Source organism: Schistocerca nitens, chromosome 5 (assembly GCF_023898315.1).
Source record: "Schistocerca nitens isolate TAMUIC-IGC-003100 chromosome 5, iqSchNite1.1, whole genome shotgun sequence".
NCBI lineage: Eukaryota > Metazoa > Arthropoda > Insecta > Orthoptera > Acrididae > Schistocerca > Schistocerca nitens.
Genome location: NC_064618.1, coordinates 379,336,232 through 379,352,874, shown reverse-complemented (window position 1 = coordinate 379,352,874; position 16,643 = coordinate 379,336,232).

The following is a 16,643-nucleotide window of genomic DNA, read 5'->3' as shown; positions in this document are numbered from 1 at the left end:
TACAACATTTAAATTTGCTACTTCGTTGCTACTAACTCTTTTCGCAACCCATTTTGCAGACAGTATCCACATAGGCTGGTAAAAGTACCTACTGAAATATCTCATTTTACAACACATAGTTCTAGAGACAAAACGTCTTAAACACTGTGATACGTGAAAAATCCTGTATAATACGTGAAGTTTTTATAAATTTCTTCTTTGCTACAGAGACACTTCTAAAGTCAGCCCCACTTAAGAAAAATCTCTGACACCTGTTAGTGCTTCTGACAGCTTTCAACAGTGAAGCACAAACTGCTGTAGAGGGAAACAATCGCTATCTAGAGGTCTATGAAGTGGGGTTGCCTAGAGACGTTTACAAAATCGTGTAGTAGACATGCGAAGCAGCTGCACCCAGCATACAGAAATTGTACAGCGTATTACACTAAAATAGTAGGTGGTGGTGGTGGTTAGTGTTTAACGTCCCGTCGACAACGAGGTCATTAGAGACGGAGCGCAAGCTCGGGTGAGGGAAGGATGGGGAAGGAAATCGGCCGTGCCCTTTCAAAGGAACCATCCCGGCATTTGCCTGAAGCGATTTAGGGAAATCACGGAAAACCTAAATCAGGATGGCCGGAGACGGGATTGAACCGTCGTCCTCCCGAATGCGAGTCCAGTGTGCTAACCACTGCGCCAACTCGCTCGGTCACTAAAATAGTAGTCTAATAGAAAATTGCCAAATGAATCACCGCTAATGCCTAGTTTGTCAGCAGGTACAGACATTCCAGAGGCTTTAGAAAAAATACAAAATGTCCATCCGAATTTAATACAGAGTAGCTCAGGAGAACAAAGAGAAAAAAGCCAAAAGCACTAACAAGAAGTACACACAGGGGAAGCTGGAAAAGGTTTGTTAATCAAATAGAAAATTATGTGCACGGCTATATGGAGTTCTCGTTTCAATTGTTGAGAAACTGAACTTGTCTGTTGGAGATAATGTAAAGATGGATACAGTAGAAATTCACATTGGGTGAAACGCTACAGAACTTTTTGATGCAATGTTAACCAGGCGAGAAAAGGAGAAGAGATGAAGGAGAAAAAAGCTTGGGCCCCCTATCTACAGGTGAGGTGGAAAAAAAGAGAAAAAATAGAAAAAGTTAAATTGCTATGGAACTACTGAAATGCGGAGGAATGCTACTGAAATATCACTTGCTGCAGTTGGAAACGGGATACCGTTGCTTTGGAGTGTAGCACATAATCAGAGAGATACAGCACAAAAAATTACAGAGGAGTAAGTATCTTTCACATAGGATTCAAGATATATGCTAAGATATTTAGCACGTAATGGCAACTCATTGCAAGGACCAAGTTATCTGAACTTCAAAAGGGGATTAGGGAAGGAAGTTTGGCTAAAGTAATATACGCACAATAGATACAGTGGTGTAGAAGCAGAGAGATTATAAGTTACACACATACGTTCCAGTCGTCAACTTTGAAAACGCGTTCGACAAAATATGTAGAAAAATCCTATGTCTAATTTTACGAAGACTTGGATACTTTGAACATCTTACATCAGCAATAGTTCTGAAAAAAAAAGGAGAGCTAGAAGTATTAACTATAAATCAAGAAGTAAAACAAGTTGCTAACCTTTCTCCGACACTGTTTAATATATATTTAGTTGGTATTTGATAAAGTACACTTCCAACACAACAGATTAACCAAGGACAAAGCGAATTCATTAATACGCTGCTATTTCGTGACGACCTTCTGCTTCCAGAATGAGATTTTCACTCTTCAGCGGAGTGTGCGCTGATATGAAACTTCCTGGCAGATTAAAACTGTGTGCCGGACCGAGACTCGAACTCGGGACTTTTGCCTTTCGCGGGAAAGTGCTCTTCTGTAAAGTTTGTAAGGTAGGAGACGAGGTACTGGCAGAAGTAAAGCTGTGAGGACGGGGCGTGAGTCGTGCTTGGGTAGCTCAGTTGGTAGACCACTTGCCCGCGAAAGGTAAAGGTCCCGAGTTCGAGTCTCGGTCCGGCACACAGTTTTAATCTGCCAGGAAGTTTCGACCTTCTGCTTATTTACAAAACAGAAAACGGATTACCAAGAGCGTTACATAAATGACAGCTGTGTTCAGCTAAATATACAGTAATCTAAATACTTTAAGAAACTAAACAAAGGCGATGGCTTTCTTAGGAAGAAACCCTAGGAGTCAAAATAATGCTAACTAACCAAGTAATTGGGCAAACCTGTAACTTTAGAAACCAAGGAAATAAAATGCCTTTTGACAATAACTGAGACATAGATAAAAATTAAATAAGCTCCAAACGACGTGCGGTACCTTAAGTAGAGCATTAAAAAACAAAATCCGGAACGACGGTCAGTTTAATTTGTATATCGTAATGTTTTTTGATATGCTGCGTTACAGAAGTGAGCCGAGATAATATGACAGAGATAGAGAAATAAGAAAATCAGAGTTTGCAAACGTGCAACCTAAACGAGGAAGTACAGTTACATTTAGGGCATAATGAGGGAAATAAGACTACCAAAAGCAGCAGATAGATACAAGCCGGTCCTAAAAGGTAGGTGGGAAGACCAAACAAAACATAGGAATAAATCCTACGAAACCTGAACAGATCACGAACATCTAATTCTTGTTGAGAAGAAGAAGGAGAAGAAGAGGAAGAAAAACAAGAACAAGAATACAACATTCCTTGTTGACTTAGTATCATACAGTCTTCTATATAGATTCAGGATTAAGAATTCAACTCTCGTGTGTACGTGCTGCACGACGAAATGTCTTGTCCGAACGATCTTTTAATGCTGTTGCAGTAAGAAGAATGTAAAATAACATGTTGTTCAAATATTTTGTCGTTAAGAGGCCATTTAAGGGCCGTATGTTTACGTTTAAAGCTCCATAGCATGTAGAGGATGATGACACCAATAATTTATCGCAATTTACTGGAAGACACACACGTCGGGAAACGGGTTAAAATGAGCCGTACAATACGTTGACCGGTGCTTCTCTTGCTGTGCTTGTCAGCAACTGTATAGTGTGTATTGTTATGTGTTTGATACTCTGATGTCAGATACCTATATACAAGTGTAATTACATTTCACACAATTATGCCCCAAAATTAAATTGAGCTTTAAGTTAATGCCGCATTCTGAGACACTAAGGGAAGAAGTAAAAAAATTCATTCTACCCCAAGGCACCATTTACATTCCCTAAAATTAGTGGTAACCATAACTTAGTATTTAAAAAATACCAGTTGGAAAGATTCGTAAGAAACGACACGTGATTGACGTTGCACCCCTTTCTCCGGTAATACTACTGCGTTTGCTTTGGGGGCACGCAAGTCGTTGAAGCGGTGTCCTATTGAAAGATGCACCAGACTCTTAAGTCACACAAAATTTCAGACGTTTAATAAAAATGAGCTCCAATGATGGAAACTCGAGACGTTTTCCGAGCTAAATATTCAGTCTACGTTAGTAGAGCTATCGACGAAAGAAGTAATGTAGGAATCTCATGTAATGGCCTCATGGGATGTAATAAATGTAAGAGAAATTAGAGGTTATCGCGGACGACAATGAGACACTGAGCTCAATAAGGAAACAATGAAAATGCTAGTAGGGTGGAAATAAATCAACACAATATTGGTCTTCATAAGATAAATAAACTGCAAATTTAGAAAAGGTATGGAAGAATGAATGGATGAAAGATGCCGAGATACACAAAAAAATTTAAATAGGCTAACAGAGGTGCTGCCCACCAATTGATGAACATTGTAGGGGCACATTACAAAGAACGCAATAAACTGATCATCCAGAACATTATGACCACCGACATACTGTGGACATAAATGTACATAAACAAGTTCAGGCGATAGCAGCGTCACTTGGCGAGGAATGGATGCTGGTCAGATACACGCAAAGTGCATGTAGCATCAACAAGCGGGAACTGCACGACCTGTTGGCTGTTGGAGAACTGCTGTGGTTAATATTTTCAACACGTGGCAAAACGAAGTGAAACGACGTCTAGACGTCCCAGATGTCGGACGTCGTGGACTGTGCAGATTGGTAAAACAGGACAGGCAGCGAACTGTTGCTCGAACTACGTCAGACTTCAATTTTGGGCAGAGTACAGGTTTGTCTGAACACACAGTGCTGCGCACGCTCCTACCGATTGGCCCCCACAGCCGACGAAGCATGCATGTGCTAATGCTAACTCCCCGACATCGGCATATACTACTGAAACGGGTCTGTGACCATCTTCACTGGACGTTGCCACAATGGTTGAGCGATGCATGGATTGATGAATTCCGATATCTTCTTCAGCATGTCGATGGGGGGGGGTACGAATCCGTAGTCTTCCAGGGGAACGGCTCTTTCACACTTGTACTGTCGGGAGGAGACAAGCTGGAAGCTGCGGCACAATGCTCTTGGGAACATTCACGTGGGCAATCATGGGTCCAGTGGGGCCCCTGGAAGGCACCACGACGGTTAAAGAGTATGTTACAAAGGTTGTAGATCAAATACATCCATTCATGACGATCATGTTTCCCGACGTCAGTGGCATTTTTCAGCACGTCAGATGGCCAGGCGTGTGGTGGAGTTGTTCGAGGAAGACAATGGCGAGTTACAATTGATATGCTGCCCCCCCCACAGCTTGCCATATCTGTACCTGATCGAACAAATCTTGGGTATGTTTGAATCTTGGCGTCGTCCCCTTCGCCAGAATTTACGGGAATTGTGTACCTTGAGTCTGCAGATGTGATGCCAACTCTCTCCAGCGACCTGCCAAGGACTCATTGCTTGCGTGCCACGACGTGTTGCCGCTGTTATCCGTGCGAAAGGTGCAGATGATGATTGTGATAAAGTTATGACAGATCACGGTGTTTACGAAGGTATAAGGTGGTTGAGTAATGGAAGGAATGCGAAAAAAAGGAATAGTAATAGGAAGGACATTGCAGTAGTCCAGAATAATTTAACATTTATTGTACATACATTATGTATTGCACCCGTCTTCCCGTGTCCTGGTGACTTCAAATATATTATCAATCTTTATCTTGTGGAACGTACTTACTGTTCGAATGTATCATACGAGAGTGTCTAAATCTATAATACAAATTTTGATATTGTCAAGTGTAACGTCGGTGCTGGATATCTCGTCCGTTCACTTTCTTGAAGCCAAATTGATACTCGATTAACAGACCAATAATTTTTCCATTGTTCTGTATATTATTATGGTCAGTCTAGGTAGTTGTATGATACGCAACGTATTTGTAAGCCCATTTGTGTTCGTTGATCTTGTCTAAACAAGTTGTGAATGGCGCAGCGAGGCAGACACTTCCATGTTTTGCCCCGTGAAGCTATTAGCCGTTACACATATTGTATTAGCCAGACTCGTGTCCATTGACATTGTTTACGGGTTTAAAAACATAGTGAATTCGACTACACGTCCTGATTCGACAATGACGCACTTCCATAGTCTGCCTAGTGTAGCGATTAGCCGTTACATAGGGCCTATATTGCATTGACTACCCTTGTGTTCATTGATATCATCCACGTACTGTTTCCCGCGGAGTGCATCCTTCATTGGGCCGAGTAGAATGATGGATGTCGGAAGGAGTGAGATCTGGGCTGTAGGGTGGATAAGAAAGAACAGTCCAGTTAAGTTTTTGAGCTCCTCTTGAGTGCGTAGACTTGGGCGGAGCCTTGCGTTGTCACGAACAAAGAGAAGTTCGTTCTTATTTTTGTCGCGACGAACACGCTAAAGCTGTTTCTTCAATTTGCTGAGTGTAGCACAATACATTTCCGAGTTGATCATTATGTCACGAGTTAGGATATCAAACAGAATAAACGCTTCACATTACCTAGAAGAACGTCGTCATTATTTTACCGATCGAGGGTACGGCTCTGAACTTTTTCTTCAGAGGAAAGGTGGTGTGGCGCCACATCATGGATTGCCGTTTTGTGTCCGGTTCGAAGCGGTGAAATCATGTTTCGCCGCCTGTGACAAGGTTCGAGAAAAACACTGTCAGTATCACTGTCGTAAAGCACAAGCAATTCCTCGCACATGGTCCTTCGTTATCCTGTATGGCCTTCTATTAAGGCGGTGAAGAACCCAATGGACACACACCTTCGAGTACCCCAAATGGTGGTCGGGTGTGTCGATCCTATCAACAGAGACGTCCAGTGGAATGGTGAGGTGTTTAATTGTGATCTGTCCATCATCTCGAATGCGAGTGCCCGCACATTACAACACTGCAGAAGTTACCTTTGTGTGCGACCGCCCGGCACATGGGAGATCGAACAGGTTTGAGTGGCCTTGCTGCGATGATTAGAGACGTCGTGCCCTACGACTCACCGTGCTTTTCTTCTCTGTCAGATTTCTGAAGACATTCTGCAAAAGCCTATAAATATCTGCGATGCTCTAGTTTTGCGCAAAAAAGATTCAATGACAGCCCTCTGCTTGGATCACATCTCAATTACACACACTATTGAAGGCTACCTGTACTGCCGCCACCAATCGGAACTTCATAAAACTATATGTGTCGAAGCGATACCCCAGAAAGTGCTCATTTTTCCAAACGAAATTCGCCTAGAAAAAAGTGTGTCGCAATACCTATTGAACGCTCCACGTACCTTCAAATTCTCGAATAACACTCGAACCAAGGTGCGAGTGAAATAACAGAAATCCTACACATAAATTACGCATGCCTTTCGTTAGGAAAAGTAAGGCATGAGGATTAGGGTCTAACGTCCCGTCGACATCGAGGTCATTAGAGAAGGAACGCTTGGAATGATTATAGGACGGGGAAGGAATTCGGCCGTGCACTTTCAGAGGAACCATTGCGGCATTTGCCTGAAGCGAGTTATGGAAGTCACAAAAAACCTTAACCTCGACGACCGGATGCGGATTTCGAACGCCGTCCGCCATAACGAGTCTAGTGTAAATATTAGAAAAAGCATATCTTGTTTTCGTGTTATAGATCCTTTTGTGTGAAATTTAGGGTAATTATGCAACGGTAGAGTTAAAGAATAAATATATCAGTTTAATTGTCCACGTTCACGTGAACTCTTCTCTCTTGCTGACGTAAAGCAATAGCATCAAAACTGGCGAACTGCAAGCTGAAAAACCTCTTGGCTTTCAGCTCAACATGTGTTCTGTTTTATGATCGATTGGGATCCCTCAAGTGGCAACATCTGTAGGGAGTATATTCAGAAGAACAGCATCCTGGTTCCAAAACAATCAGAATCGAGTACTGAACGTAGACAGTCTCTTACTCAGGTTATAAAATGTTTTTCAAGAAGTCCAACAATGAATAAGCAATTCCGCTAAAGTATGTTTCCTGTAAACCCTTTTAGCTGTGTCCATATCATTTTGCAGAGTTGAAATGTTCGATGAAAACTTCAACGCCAGTAATATGGCAAACGGGGATCCAAATGTCTACATGACATTGCAATGTGAGGGAAACTCATCAAAAATTTATGTGTTCGTGACTTATCACAGTGGGAACATCTTCCCTGATAAACGTGTGACAGATATTGCTTGTCGTGATGTGGTACTTTCCACCACCAGAAGATAAATCAGAGAACTTTATTTGGTAATGCGTTGGTATGTGTACTAAGTAACACATGCTCATGATGCTCTTAGGAGCACAGGAATTGTACAGTATCAGTACATAGAGTCGTTCCAACAGCGATTATGAAATGTATATTTTCCGGAAATTCCGTCGAGGAAACAGTATGCGCTTAATTTAGTTGCTTGGAACTATTACATGCTTAGGCTGGCACGCGACGATAACAATATAGGCTTCGATTCCCTATTATCTCATTCTTCCAGTTCCGGAATCCAAGTAACGTTGCGAGCATTAGGTGACAAATTCAGTGGACTACGATATAAGAATGCAGACAGTGCGGCATATGGAAGATTGGGACGGTCTGTGGAACGGCATGACAGCCGATGTGATTAACTCGACTGCTCGCAATAAGTGGTAAATCCGGAGCCCAATCCTGGTACGGCACAAATTTTCATGTGTAACTCTTGGGTAGTGGATCTATACTTACTGTTGGGTAGTAGATCTATACCTACTACAGCTGATATCAAGGAATTCGCGTTCATCGAACTAGTTTCGAACTATTTTGTGTGGATCATCAACAATGTCTTTTCTTTTAGAAATGCGTGTAAAAAGACATAAAGATTAACCCTTTCCACTCTAACGGCGAAGTGGGCTCGACATTGCAAATTATGTGTTCTACTCCACTGTCCAGACTGATTCAGCTCGACATTTTGTACCTCTCACATGCTCCATTCTTGAGTCTGAGTGTACGATGCATCAATTCTCGGTAGTACTAGCATCTAGGGAAGCCTGTGTTGACTCGGTGTCGTACTGTAGCACTCGCTTTCAGAGAAATGTTGTAATTAATACGTTCAAGTAGGCACGAAATGGCTGTTCTTCACACAACGTCCTTTCTGAGGAAGGGATTATAGAACGTTTAAAAGAATGTTTAAGTAAAAATGATAGTGACAATGATTATGACCGTGATTCTCGTGTAAACAGTTCTAGTGAAATGAAGATGGAAACAGATGAAGAGCTTAAAAAATATCATGTAATGAAATGTTTTGTGTTGCAATGATTATGTAAATGTATTTGAAATAAAGCACACTTTTTGTTTTAGTGTATATCCTAATTGTTGATCATTGGCCTCATTATTTCCACAAAAAGACTCGCTCAGTTCGTTGTGGCACTCTCGCCACGTGGGCGGAAACGATTTAAATAAGAGCTCGTGGAGGTGCCCTGTGTCTGCTCTATGGAGTGAAAAGTATTAATCTGTATGTACGCAATAACACCACCATTGGCACTCGAAACGTGCAAAAAGGAGGACAGGACGAGTGTTTCGAGATACTCGTTTTTACTCGCCGATGGAGGATATCGAAAAAGCTGCTTGCCATCAGAATACCGTCCAAGCGAATGGTGGAGATAGCTTCATGTGGGGTGTGTCGATAGAGAAAGATGATGGATCCACTATATTCTTATTACTGTCTCACATCTGCGAACTATAAAGCAACTACGCAGCAATTTACTCGCGTGTAGCTTCCAATATGTGAGCTATACTACCTGCAAAACTACTGAGATCTACCTATGTTGTTATGTATATCAAAAGATTCTATTTTAATATTTGCTTACTAATATAAACTTGTATTTTTCTAACGCAAAGTGCACTTAGTATTAAGAAAACAGTCTTAATCGCGTTTTTTATTTATTTACTGCCGACCGGTTTCAGCCCATCGTAGGGGCAATCTTCAGGGCGAACATACTGAGAAATTAGAATATATACATTAGACAAAACTAATGATAACCATCTTAAAAGAGTTATTATATAATAGGTATATGATAAATATAAGCACAAAGTAAATAGAATATAGACAGGAAATTGTTATCTTTATCCCATACTATATTACGAATGAAGATAAAGTTACTTATTAACGTTCTTTTATAAGTCTGACTTTGAAAAGCTTTTTCTCATACTTTTCAATGTTTATTTATTTAACAGTGTTTTTTTTATTGAACGTGGTTTCTTTACATTGCAATCTTAACACAAATTGTATTTATACTTCAATTTTTAAGCCTAGACATCCACCATTAGCCACCGATGGAGTAGTTGCTTACGCTCACGTGCTCATAGTTTGCTATATAAACCCAGACATAAGGCAAATTGCTTACAGTCTCCTGCCACACCTAGGAAGACGTGACGCCAGCAGCAGTCGGCCAGTGCGTAAAACATTATATCTACGTAGTCCACTGATTTATGATGGTTATCATTACTTTTGTCTAAGATATATATTGTAATTTCACAGTATGTTCACTCTGAAGATGGCCCCTACGATGGACTGAAACCGGTCGGCACTAAATAAATAAAAAACGCGTTTAAGACTGTTTTCTTATTACTAAGTTAATTTATAGTAATCGCTGTTACTCCACAACCATGTTGTTCAAACAGCATAATGTACTGCATGACAAAAAGTGAAAGACCTAGAAGGGGAGGAGACAAGAACATGAAACTTAACGAATTGAGAGGTTATATGATGTTATTTCAGTGAACGGGAAATTGAGCCAAATTTATAAAGAACATGACAGTATAAGTCTATTTGTCAGTGTGATATTCCATCCCTTCTGATCTGGATGGAAGTACTAATTCGGATGGGATGAGTTTCATAAAGCTGTCGTGTCCTCTCCTGCGGGAAGCTCGCCTAGCTGGTCCAAGGCGCGTTCTGTCTGGAACAGATCTGAGCATCTTGCTGGGCACTCTGTTATTTCAGCATCATGCAGACACTTCATAGAGACACATACCATATATGGAGGACATTGCCCAGCTGAGAAAATGGCACCACGCTATCGTGTGAGAGTTAACACATGAGAACGCAGAATGTCCATGAGGTACAACTGCGTGGTCAGAATACCCTGTCACTGACAGTCGTGACCTGAAGCCATAGCCGATAACTCCCCTAACAATGACGTCAATAGTAACAGCGCTGTTCCTCTCCAAAACATTGGAAGAATGGGACCTCTTACCAGGCGGCTGCCATAATCGCCGGTGACCGGCGTCCGGGTTAGTGCAGAGCTGTGATACATCGCGGAACGTACAGGGTGTTTCAAAAATTACCGGTATATTTGAAACGACAATAAAAACTAAACGAGCAGCGATAGAAATACACCGTTTGTTGCTATATGCTTGGGACAACAGTACATTTTCAGGCGGACAAACTTTCGAAATTACAGTAGCTACAATTTTCAACAACAGATGGCGCTGCAAGTGATGTGAAAGATATAGAAGACAACGCAGTCTGTGGGTGCGCCATTCTGTACGTCGTCTTTCTGCTGTAAGCGTGTGCTGTTCACAACGTGCAAGTCTGCTGTAGACAACATGGTTTATTCCTTAGAACAGAGGATTTTTCTGGTGTTGGAATTCCACCGCCTAGAACACAGTGTTGTTGCAACAAGACGAAGTTTTCAACGGAGGTTTAATGTAACCAAAGGACCGAAAAGCGATACAATAAAGGATCTGTTTGAAAAATTTCAACGGACTGGGAACGTGACGGATGAACGTGCTGGAAAGGTAGGGCGACCGCGTACGGCAACCACAGAGGGCAACGCGCAGCTAGTGCAGCAGGTGATCCAACAGCGGCCTCAGGTTTCCGTTCGCCGTGTTGCAGCTGCGGTCCAAATGACACCAACGTCCACGTATCGTCTCATGCGCCAGAGTTTACACCTCTATCCATACAAAATTCAAACGCGGCAACCCCTCAGCGCCGCTACCATTGCTGCACGAGAGACATTCGCTAACGATATAGTGCACAGGATTGATGACGGCGATATGCATGTGGGCAGCATTTGGTTTACTGACGAAGCTTATTTTTACCTGGACGGCTTCGTCAATAAACAGAACTGGCGCATATGGGGAACCGAAAAGCCCCATGTTGCAGTCCCATCGTCCCTGCATCCTCAAAAAGTACTGGTCTGGGCCGCCATTTCTTCCAAAGGAATCATTGGCCCATTTTTCAGATCCGAAACGATTACTGCATCACGCTATCTGGACATTCTTCGTGAATTTGTGGCGGTACAAACTGCCTTAGACGACACTGCGAACACCTCGTGGTTTATGCAAGATGGTGCCCGGCCACATAGCACTGCCGACGTCTTTAATTTCCTGAATGAATATTTCGATGATCGTGTGATTGCTTTGGGCTATCCGAAACTTACAGGAGGCGGCGTGGATTGGCCTCCCTATTCGCCAGACATGAACCCCTGTGACTTCTTTCTGTGGGGACACTTGAAAGACCAGGTGTACCGCCAGAATCCAGAAACAATTGAACAGCTGAAGCAGTACATCTCATCTGCATGTGAAGCCATTCCGCCAGACACGTTGTCAAAGGTTTCGGGTAATTTCATTCAGAGACTACGCCATATTATTGCTACGCATGGTGGATATGTGGAAAATATCGTACTATAGAGTTTCCCAGACCGCAGCGCCATCTGTTGTTGAAAATTGTAACTACTGTAATTTCGAAAGTTTGTCTGCCTGAAAATGTACTGTTGTCCTAAGCATATTGCAACAAACGGTGTATTTCTATCGCTGCCCGTTTAGTTTTTATTGCCGTTTCAAATATACCGGTCATTTTTGAAACACCCTGTAGTATGACACCATTCAATAGCACTGCATGCTTACCATTCGCAGCACCAATTCCAGACGAAGCAGCTTGTGTTATTGTGTTAACAGCAGCCTACTCATGAGACGGTAACTCTCTAGCCCAAATGCTTGTAGTCTCCGATCAGCGGTACGGGATGACAAAGATATGCTTGTAGTCTGCGACCAGCGGTACGGGATGACAAAGATACTGCGGTGGTTCTAGGACGATAATCACAGGTGTTAAAGATCGGTGTGTGCTTGGTGCACAATAGTGAACCTCCCTTTTGGTGGCCCGACGTGATCAGCAGGAACACTGACAACGTGTATGCCTGCCTGCCTTCACGTTCAGGCGGCTGTCTCATCGGAATGTCCCAATGGATTAGATATTGCGCTCTTCGATCATCCAGCCAAATGAATATCCTGAATGAGACCCCTTTCTATCTAACTATCAGGTGCTACCAACGGGGTACGATACGAGTACGCGAAATTTCTCTGTTCTTCACAGTGATAACATCTGATGCTCTTCACGTCCCTTACATACCCTAACGAGCATGGTAAGGTAACAATACTAATCACAAGAATTATTAACGCTCTCCTGTGGCCATTCTATCTGTCACACAGAAATGGAACTTTATCTACCTGCCGGTGGTGTGTACACGTATAAGGTTACATTGATGTCCAATCATGTCTTCTGCGTGCCTTATCTCGTTAACTCTCGATGAATTTGTACCAATGTTTTCATTAATTGCAACATTGTCGTTTGGTAGAGGTATCTGTATCAATATAGTTATACCTTGACATAGACAGTGATGCGTTCGAGAGAATGATACCGCACTAGTCTTCAACCTCCCAGTCCCCCTCCCACCAAAAAAGGAACATGTTATATCATTGTGAATAAGAGGTGGATTTGACTTACTAAATGCTGGGCATGATTTATAAAAAATTAAATCCGAAATCTTGAAGCTCAAAAAGAAAGCCAATAAATATAAGTAAAAACACTGGTATGGAACGAAACGTATAATTTTAAGCAGTTTAATATAGCAGCACAAAGTGTATATCATGTTACATCAGATACCAACTTTCATTGCTCAGAAATTTAGATTCTGATGAACAGAGGGCCTTTCTTCCGACAGAACCAATTACGAATCGATGGAATGCCGGAAATGGACATTTGATTTACAAAAATTGTACACAATTCTAGAGAACTATATCCATAGCGACCCTCTCAGTCTTCGCAGTCGTAGCACCAGGTTCTTACGGCGGATTATATTTTATATACATGAATCCTCCTCATAAATTTCTGTCCCTTAGGGAAAACAATATCACAACCGCTAAAGTAGTTCCTGAGATTAGCCTTCTAACTGCCTTCACACACTGACAGAAAAAAGCGGCCGGGGACTTTCATTTCATATGTAGTGTTTATGTACCACACTGTCGCTTCCAGGACATGTGAGAAAAGTGTGAGGAAGGTATACCGATACTAGTGAACCGCCCCGTCCCTCCGCCCATCCCCTGTTTCCCAAATTCCCTTTCCCACTTCGCTTTTTTCAAAGGTCGATTCCCAACACTTGTGCTAGTGGTGTCCATACCATGATGTGTTGGTCCCGTATTTTGCGGACTATGAGACTTCCTATTTTGTACGATAAATTGCCTTCAAAATTCAGATGATTCTTATACACGAAATTGCATTTACCTCTACATTGATACAAAGTAATACAAAAATGTCCAATGTTTCATTTAAAATATTTCCCGCCGGTCTTACAAATGGCCATAAATTCTATACCGCGGAAAACATACCTGTACCTGGCAACAGTGCAGCAGTGCAGCGATGAGACGACCATGAGTTGCGGGGATTCACAAGCTTGCTAGCGCTATCTCTCACCCACACCGCTATCACAAACTCGGAACTCTGTCTAGCCTACAGTGCGCCATTGCAGTCTACAGTGCCAGTGAACTTGAATCGAAAGTGATTTGTGTTACCGGTAACAGTATAATATTGTTGTTAGTAGCTAGTTTCGTAATGGAAGAAAGTGAAAAGCATTCATATGACGCGGGCTATAATTTGAAAGTAATAGCATATGCAAAAGAACGTGGAAACAGAACGGATGACCGGCATTCCGACCCTCCACGAACAAAAATTAAAAATAAATAAATAAAGAAATAAAGAAAAAACACACATTCGCCATTGGTGGTTAGTAAAGACGAACTAAAAAGGAAGAGGAAGGCTAAATGTGCAAATAGAGGACTGAATGCAAAATGGCCAAAACTAGAAGATGACGTATTGAAATGGATTCAAAGGCACCGTGAAAATGGTATTAGGCTTAATACGAAGATGACTTAAATACACACTCGTCATGTGGTGCTACAGTGGAACTCAACAGAGTTTATGCGTGGTGTTGGTTGATGCAATAGGTTTATGAGGCGTCATGAACTTAGCATGCGAACCAAAACGAAAATATCTCAGAAAACGCCACAAGAAAATGAAGAGAAATTATCTTTCCGTCGCTACTTTATTCAACAGCGAAAGAAAACCAGTGTGGAAATTAGCCAAATAGCTAAATACGACGAAACGCCTCTGACACAGAACTTCTGCTATGAAAGGCGCTAAAACTGTAGCTAAAAAACAAGTGGGCCCGAAAAAAGTGCTGTTGTCCTTTCATGTTATGCTGACGGTACTAAACTTTATCCAACGATCATTTTCAAGTGCAACAATGCCAAACACTTCTGGAATACCTCCAGGTGTTGTTTTTCACGTACATTACAAGGTTTGGATGGACGAGGCTGGTATCAAAGTATGGATTAAAAGATTGCGAGAGAGAAGGAAAGCTGCTTCATTGGAGAAGAATTCTCTTCTTGTGCTAGATCAGCTTAGTAGTCATTTGCAAAGTTCTGTTAAAGAGAAATTGAGACAGGGAAATACAGAGCTTGCTGTTATTTTGGGAGGGCTAACTTCACAACTGATTCCTATTGATAAATCGATAATTGGACCTTTTACAGTGTGTTTGAGAGAGGAATGGAAGAAATGGATCATGGATAAACCCGAGCATGAATTCATGCCGAACAGAGCTTTCAAACGACCTACAGTTAAACAAGTGTGTCAGATGATAAAGCAGTCGTGGTGTAGAGTGAGAAAAGACAGTATTATTAAATCTTGCAAGACGTGTGGCATAGGTAATGCTCTCAATGGAAGTGAAGACCATCTTATACATGAAGAGGACAACGATTACGACGAAGACGAAGAAGAAAGTTCAAATGACTTCAGAGATTTTAAAGGTCAGTTCGGTTTTACAAACGAAGATTTTTTTGGTCTGGCTTTCAGTCTAATAATAAAAGTGGCAAAAACGTTATTCAAAAAATGCTTGAAAAATAAGACGTGCTTATAGTCAATAAAATACGGTATTCGTTAGCCGTTGCGAACTTTCATATACTCAGTGGTAAATGAATTATTTAACACTAAGATTTAGTAAACTAATTCATTTACCACATCAAACACACGAATAAAAAGCAATCAAATAATGGCAGAGAACGTGTACTGGAAGCTCACCTATAACCGGGTGACTAGTAAGCACATCGCCACTCAGCGCAGAGGCACGCAGCCAGCGCTCGGTTCGCTACTAACCCTGGGGCGACGGCGGCGTGTCACGTGGCGGAGCTCCCAGCCGAGGCCGGCGGCACGTGTGGTGTCACGGTCGGCATCTCCGGCGCCCCGCTGGCGACGCAACCCGCAGCGCCAGAGAGCAGCCTGTCGAACGTCACCGACGCAGCTCGCAACTGATCAGCGACAGCGGCCGATACTACCCGCGGTGCACGACAGTGAACGTCTCAAAGCATGTTTCATTAGCTGGGCACACAGAATAATTAATGGAGTGCAAGCTGTCGGTCTAATCCGTATGTGTAGAGAGATGCCAGATAATCTTCTCCCTTTCTTTCTTTCGCTTACACCATAGTCCCGCAGCGATCGCAGGGTCGGCGTGGTTACAACGGATGTGGAAATGTTAGTTTTAGGGATGGCCGGATGCCCTTCCTGCCGCCACCTCGTACCCCCCAGGACGGAAACAGTGTACCCCAGCTGCTTGCGTCTAGTGTAAATCGTGAAAGAGTGCAGACTTATTTCAAATGTCTGCGACGCGTGTAACTGAGGCGGAACGTGGGGACCAGCCCGGTATTCACCTAGCGGGATGTGGAAAACCGCCTAGAATCAACATCCAGTCTGGCCGGCACACCGGCCCTCGTCGTTAATCCGCCGGGCGGAATCGATTCGGAGCTGGCGCGACTACCCGAGTCCAGGAAGCAGCGCGTTAGCGCTCTCGGCTACCCTGGCGGGTAGATGCCAGATAATCTTCTCTACACATCAATATCAACCCTTCCTTTTGAACCAGCACCTATCATTTTCGCTATAAACTGTGTTAAAATTTGTTTATTTTAGTTCATATTCTTTGTTGTAGTTTCTGTGTTCTTCAGTCAAAAAACTGGTT